This window comes from Choloepus didactylus, chromosome 20 (assembly GCF_015220235.1).
Source record: "Choloepus didactylus isolate mChoDid1 chromosome 20, mChoDid1.pri, whole genome shotgun sequence".
Taxonomy (NCBI): Eukaryota; Metazoa; Chordata; class Mammalia; order Pilosa; family Megalonychidae; genus Choloepus; species Choloepus didactylus.
Genome location: NC_051326.1, coordinates 4942977 through 4950766, shown reverse-complemented (window position 1 = coordinate 4950766; position 7790 = coordinate 4942977). Strand labels below are relative to the sequence as shown.

Below are 7790 nucleotides of genomic sequence, written 5' to 3'. Positions count from 1 at the left end.
CAGAAGGCAGAAAGAGAATGCAAACTGACCGGAATGAGAAAATGTGATGTGGTAGAAAAAACTCAAACTTGGAGTCACCGTGCCTGGGCGCCAGTCCCAACGCCCCCACCTGCTGATTTGTGACCTCGGTTGTCTTGAGTATGAAGAGAATGATGAGAACTTCCCTGCTAACCTCCCAGCGTGCAGTGAGGCCATGTGAAGGCTGGGAATTTTTAAATGCTCCAAACACATGGAGAGTTAAAAGAGTTTGGAGTTAAATGCTCCATATTCATGTAGTTGAAAACTACAACAGTTTGCAGTGGCTCACGTGTCATGGAATCATAAACCACATGGCTGGAAAGATATTTTTATCCCACTACTTCATTCATTCATTCATTCAATCTGTAAATTTTACTATTTGCCTATCCTGTGCCAAGCATTATGCTAGATGCTAGGGATGCAGAGATGAATAAAACAGCATACCTACCCTCGAGGAGCTCAGTCTAGTACAGGAGAAAGACAGATGAACCGAGACTGAACGGAAGGGCCGGATTTCTTCAGCTGTGAGAGGAAGGGGTGGTTACCCAGATGAACAGAAAACTAAAAACCAGGTCTGGAGGGGTGTGGGAGGGTTGAGGTTTGTTTTAGGATTAGAAGGATGGGGAGCAGGGCAGAACATGCCATTGTTTGAACTCTAAGACAGAAGGTCTCAGTGGACCACCTGCCTCCTGGGCTGTACCAGAATCACCTGATGATCTTCCTGCTCTCCCTTCCTCAGATTCCCACTCAGGTCCTCCCCTTCTCTCACCAAGGGCCAGACTGTACCCCCCACCGGTGACCTAGGAATTAATTCTCTTTTATTGATCTGAGTGTAGTCTACCCCTCAGGGGTGCTGGGATAATGAGACAGCTCTTGAGAGCCACGGAGCTCAAGTGATTCCTCTGCAAAACATCAATGAATGTGTTTCTGTATAGGCTACGAATGGCTATGTTTTTATCCACAAATGAAACAAAGTAGCACCATTAACCAAACAGAAAGTATATGGAAACTGTGCGGTCCCTGGTTAAAAGGTCAAGTAGCAAATGCCGCACCACATCCCTAACACCATACTGTTTGTAACTACAGTGATAAAGGAGGAATTTCTCCAGTATCTTGTGCCCCTGTCCCAGTGTCCGTATTCAGGGTCAGGCTGAAGGCTTCCAGGTTGCATTATCAGTGCCCTGGGACGTCAGGGCCCCTGCGTGCGCCAGAGAGTGGCTCAAGTAGTAAGTAAGAAACCAAAGTGCATGCGAAGACTTGGGCTCGACTTCGTATCTCTGAGGCCGCGTCTCCTTCCCTACTTCTGTTTCCTCTCACACCAAAACTCCCTTGGTGCCCCCCGCTATACCTCCCCATGTGGCTTTAACTGGGTTGACCCGTTTGGGTCCCTTTCCCCCACTCCCCATTCTCCTCTCCACGAGTCAAGCCTGGCCGTCCTCGTGGCTGCATCCTTCCTCTTTCTTGCTCTCCAGATACAACGTCCCAGCAGACAGGCCTGGCGTTCTCCTCTCCCCGCCTCACTCGGCCGTTCCCCTGAGGACCTCGTCCTGCCTCTCGTCTCCTCTTGATCTGCCTCCCGTCCTCGCCCAGTCCACCGTCCACACAGCTGCCGCAGCAACCACCCTCAGATGCCTCAACGTCCCCGGCTCGTAAACACTGGACACTTCACGTTGGCTTCCGTCGATGGGTACCCCAGGCCGCCCCGGTCTGGACTCTTCTCCCCGTCCACCGCATCGTCAGCTCCACTCCAGCCTCCCTGGCGCTGCCCTCCTCATCTCCCTCAGCCGCAGACCCGGCTTAACCCCCTGGGGCTCTGCACACCCCATCCCGCACTGATTCAGTGTCATTAGAAATCTCAGATCCCAAGGCTGAGTTCAGTTCCTCGGCTTGGATACATCGCCAGCTGACGGTGGGCTTCCCCGTGGTCTGAATTCCTGCCTGCTTCGCCAAGTGACTGGAATAACCTTCCAGTGACTTCCTGGGCTTCTATGTCAACTTCTTAGCAGGATAATACGCTTCTCAAGGATAGGGACAAAAAATTGTAGGTGTGTCCCACTGGGCCTGGCACATAGAAGACATTTATAAATGCTGTGGAATCAAGGAATTTTTATGGCAGTCAATTGAAATAGAACTTTTTTAAAGAAAAGGATAGAAAAATATGCAGAATCCCCCCAAAATTACATGGCTTTACTCTTAAAAATCATATTTATAAATTATAGAAGATTCAAAATGTTAGGCCTCAAAGCTTGTTATTGTGAACACTTTATTTTACATATAAAGAAAATGAGGTCCCAAAAGGGGTAAATGAAATCAACAGTCATCAGAAAGTATTTAGAAGGTACAAGAAGAGGCAAAGGTGGGGAGAATAAGTTGGCATGGGCTGCTCAGAGAAGAATCCATAGGGGTGGAGACGGACAAACAGGGAAAGCAGCCACGGCAGATGGACACTCCCGTGCAAAGACGGGCATCTGAGGAAATACCGCGGATTGTGGAACAACTTTCAAATTTCATCTGATCAGAAACTCAAGTCAAATTCCTGTGCACCTGCTTGTGTCCTCAGTTCTGCCCGTTAAGGAGAGGCTAAAGAAGACCCCAAAATTGCTCCTCTGTAGTGCAGACTGCACGAGACTTGAGGACACTCCCTGGGTCTTTCTGTGCAGGCCCCGGGAGAAGATAAATGTGGGGGAGCCCAGGCTGTCCTCAGGGAGTTGTGCTTTTGATGTTATGAGTTTTTTTTTTTTTTTTTTCTTTCCATTGCATTTGGTTGTTTCTCACGCCTGTTAATTGAAGGTAGCAGACCTTATATTAAAAATAAAAGAGTCTCAGATTTACAACGTGGTCAGTCTACTACCAAAAGACTTCAGATAACCCTTTCGTAATGAGGTTCCACCCCATGTGTCATCTGCGTTACTCATGGGCTGTCACTGCTGTGGAACCCGGGCCACGTACAGGACAGAAGGGGGACGCCAGGAGACTCATGCCACGCTCTCACCCCGGGAGGTGGCCGGCAGCTTCCCGGACTGTTCCCCAGGTGCCAATGGCGTCCTGCCCTGCACCTGCCCCTCGCCCGAGCTCTCTCTCCCCCAGGAGTGTGCTGGCTACGGGGGCAGCATGGGAGGTGCAGCCCTCACCCAGGGGGGGCCGGCGTGGTCAACACACCCTCAGCTTTCCTCCCTCTCTTTGGGGCAATCTTTGAATCCAAGACTTCGCCTCAGCATCTGCTGTGGGAAGAACCCAAACTTAGACAACCCTGTAAGCCATACTTAAGTTTAAATTCTACCTTGTAGCGCTAGTAAACCAATGAGTGATTTTAATAAGGGAAGTGACAGGTTTTATAGATATAAACATACATATGCACATAAAATATATAACTTTTATTATATATTATATGTTATACATATTATATGCTTATTGTATATAATTATTTAAAAGTAAATATTACTCACATTGTCCGGCGCCTTCTCGCTCGGTCCCGCGCGTCCTGTCCTCGGCCGGCAAGGAGAACAGAGGGAAAGAGGGAGAGACGCAGACAAACTGACACTTGAGGTACGCAATGGCAGTGAATGCAAGCCTTTTACTGGAGCCAGGAAGAAAATTTTCTCTGTTACATATTCCACACGAGGCCCTATACCCCGTGGGAGAACAACCTCTATGCGGCCGTCAGGCACGGCTCCCTGTGGGCTGTCTCCCCGAGGCTAGCCCGGGTAATTTCTTATATACAATAGTTACAACCAATGTGCTGGCAGTACGCAAGCGTGTACAATAGGCTAGCAGCAACCGCTGCCTCATGCGTCATATGCGGAAGCAGGATACGGGCGCCATCTTGGCTCAAACGATGGGCGGGGGCTACTCTGGAGCAGGTCGCGGCGTGTCCACTAGGCCCTAACCCGGAAAGCGGCTCCCCACATCTCCCCCTTTTTTATATATTTCAACCCAGTGTCTCCATTGATGAGTGTACTCCCGTGGGCCTGAGTGACCCACTACATGTTTTGGTGCTTTGGGGAGTCTGGACTAGGCCCCTGCCATTTTACGGCGGAACCTCTGGCACCGACCAGAATGCTTACCTCATATAGAGACCGGAGAGCCCGTGAGCTGGAAACAACGTGACTCTCCCTACAGTACTTTGCCTCATAACTGGGGAAAGACGGTTGGGGCAGGAGAGTGGCAACCAGCGTCAAAGGCGTCACTAGGCGTCTCTGTGCAATGGCCAGAGTCCAGTCTGGCCACAACTGGGACTCCGCCTAAGAGACTCGCCTGAGACAAAAATTAAGACTGCTGGAGTTATATGTTATATCCGGGATACGGCCATGGACCTTGCCGCGAACCTGGCCCCAGAGCGCCCCACCCCGAGTGGCCGGGACGGGGATCGATCAGTATAGAAGCTACTGTCAGAAGTACTACAGGTTGAAGACATAGCCATCATAGTGGTAACGCGCAGTTGCTGCTGTGCTTGAAACAGGCGTTCTAGCAAAGATTTAACAATGACTAATCCCACCAATGGTCCCACCATCAAGAGAATCCAATTAGTCAAATTGGGCCAAGAGAACCAAGAGGTGACTTGGTCCCACAGATTTTTTACAGTCTCGCCCAGTGTGGAAAGGTCGAAACTAACAGGCTTCAATTTCCTAATGTTCTCAAGTCCCTGAAGGTCGGATTTCACTTGGTCGGAGAGATTGGTGAAGTTGGGGAGATAAGTGTCCTTGAGCCACTCGGCGACATCTTGCTGCTCCTCTGTCAAGTTCACCCTAACCGGGGTGACACAAAGCCTCCCGAATAACCATCGGGTATCACACGTCTGCTGGAGAACTCTCCAGAGTCCATCTATTTCTAGTCCAAGTTCATCTATCTCCGCTAGGAGTTTCTGAATGGCCTGGAAATTTAAGTTCAGCATCTGATTGTGGCGGCGTAGCACGTCTCGGGTAAGGTATGCCTCTTGGACGCCTAGACTTAGAGAAGGGGATATTGTTAAGTGAAACAACTTGAGAAACAGGGCCAACCCAGTCGGTTGCCTTGACGGGGAGCCAGACATAACTTGGGCGATACACTAGGATAGCGGGGCGGCGAGGCATCCGGGTCTTTGGAACGGTTGCAGACTGTAGGAGCAAACCCCGGAAGGAAAAGGCACCTTTGAGTCTCATTTTTACTCAAGATCCCTTCACAAGACTGGCGGCTCTTCCCTGTAACGTTAAGAAATTCAAGCAAGACTCCCTTACTTAACTCGCCATTACCAGTTTCACAAGTAGCATTCGCCGCAACTGTGGTGTTGACAACCTTGACAGAGAGGTTAGCAAAAGAGAGGATCAGTGTGTCATTGGTGAGGGGGAAGGACTCGTTGAAGCTTGTGGCAGAAGGCAGGTGGTGGAGACCTAGAGACAGGGTACGAGTGAAAAACACAGGAGAGGCGGGAGACCCAGCAGAGAATGGGGCCAGGGTCGGGGGATGATGCCACAGGCCCCAAAGACCACTCTCCTGCGCTACCACAGTTCCACTAAAAAAAGAAAAAGGCAGATTAGAAGGATTGCTATAGGAGAGCAAAGAACAGAGTTACCGATCCTCTTTTTTGGGCAACCGCGGGGTGGTCAGTCCTACTATTATCGTCTTGTCGGTCGTCGCCATCATCAGCAGGGTCGGAGGCTTGGTCTAATGGTTCAGGTTGTATATTCGTTGGCGTTTCTGACAGCTGTTCCTTGGCTTCTTCAGGTGATGTCACGGTTCTCACCAGTCTTTCCGGAACCCACACTGGTTGACGTCCTGGTTCCTGGGGAAAAACACAAACAGAGCCTCTGGCCCAGCTGAGCACCGGGTCAGGGCCTGTGTACTCGGGCGGGGGGTACGGCAAAGGTTGCCCCTCCCCTGACCGGCCCATCGGGGTTTCCGGGTCTGGCAGCAAAGGATAATTACATTTACTGGGCATGGCCACTAGAGGGAGCTCTCGGCGAGGTCCTTTGGTGGGACCGCCCAAGGCGTCAGTTGGGAGCTGGGGTGTCCCTGGGGGTGCAGCGGTAGACATTGGCGGGGCGGAAGGCCGCACGGGTGTGGCGGGAGGCTCCTCCCACTCAAGTAGCGGGGATGCTTCCGCCTCCTCGCCAGTATCGCTATCTGACTCTGAGTCAGAGTCACTGGACTCCGGCGGTTTGCCCTTATAGGAGCCGTCCGCTGACGAAACTGACTGGGTTTCTTGGAGCGCGCACCGTGCTTCTTGCAAGGCAGAGGACGGGCTTAGGCCGGCAGCCGATTCTAGTTCAAGGACCGCACGGACGGTCTCCCATATGGGTACTAGAATCGGGTCCATACACACGCCCGTCTGGCGCGCTCGGTCTATGTCGCGACCGAGCTTCATCCAAGAGGGTAGGCTAAGGCTGCCGGTGCAGGCAAACCAAGGGGCAAAAGTATCAACATCATCAAGAAAACGCTGAAGGGAGCTTTTCCTGACCGAGATACCCCGTTGTTTCAAAAGGTTCTTTAAGGGAGCTAAGAGAGGTGAACTTCCGGACTGCCCCATGATTGCAGTCGGCACTATACTTCAGTCACTCGGAGAGCTCTTCCGAGTCCCCCGGGGTCACCTGAAAACCCACGGGCCCTGACTCTCACGTAAAAGAAACACTCACCTTCTCGCGCTGATCAGGCGCGGGAAGTCCGCTGCAGTGAAAAAGGAGCGAGGCGAAAGGTATGTGCCCCGTACGGTTAGCTCAGTTGGTTAGAGCTTGGTGCTGATAACGCCAAGGTCGCGGGTTCGAGCCCCGTACGGGCCACCACTTGTCCGGCGCCTTCTCGCTCGGTCCCGCGCGTCCTGTCCTCGGCCGGCAAGGAGAACAGAGGGAAAGAGGGAGAGACGCAGACAAACTGACACTTGAGGTACGCAATGGCAGTGAATGCAAGCCTTTTACTGGAGCCAGGAAGAAAATTTTCTCTGTTACATATTCCACACGAGGCCCTATACCCCGTGGGAGAACAACCTCTATGCGGCCGTCAGGCACGGCTCCCTGTGGGCTGTCTCCCCGAGGCTAGCCCGGGTAATTTCTTATATACAACAGTTACAACCAATGTGCTGGCAGTACGCAAGCGTGTACAATAGGCTAGCAGCAACCGCTGCCTCATGCGTCATATGCGGAAGCAGGATACGGGCGCCATCTTGGCTCAAACGATGGGCGGGGGCTACTCTGGAGCAGGTCGCGGCGTGTCCACTAGGCCCTAACCCGGAAAGCGGCTCCCCACATCACATGGCTGGGGGGGGGAATGTAGAAGCAAAATAGAAGAAGGGATTCCAATTAGAGATCTGTGGCCAAAGTGGGGATGGGTGGGGTCCAAGGTGGTCATGACATAAAACATAAAGTTCCCGAACTTGTTGGGCCTCCAGCCTGTGCAGCTACAGCTGCTCATCTTTGCTGATTGGCTGTGATTTATATTTCGAGGGGCTGCCCGCCCACTTTTACTGGAACCTCTAATTGCAGAATTACACACTGTTTTCCAAGGAGAAAATGCTGCCTCCCCACTGGCTCATGTTCATTGATTGAATAATTTTTGATCCCAGGAAGAACCAGAACCATTTTGGCTCGCTTTTCTCCATTCCCATCCCCAAAATGCACCTTTGTGTCTTAGGAGCATAAAGCATCTGGGGTTAGAAGATGTTCTTTCTAATCCTGGCTCTGCCCTTCACAAGCTCTCTCTGGGCCCATTTCCTTAGAAGGAAAATGGGGGTGAAACGCCCCATGGCAGCGGCTGGGTGGACGGAGGGAGGAGCACCGGGTGGAGATGCAGCGTCCTGCGTCCTC

General features: G+C 51.8%; 1 non-coding gene across 1 annotated transcript; it reads left to right on the top strand.

The window, feature by feature from the left end:
* The first annotated feature begins 6691 nt into the window (after window positions 1-6691).
* Window positions 6692-6770, top strand: TRNAI-GAU. Its single transcript has one exon. It is a non-coding gene; the product is annotated as a tRNA-Ile (tRNA).
* The last annotated feature ends 1020 nt before the right edge of the window (window positions 6771-7790 follow it).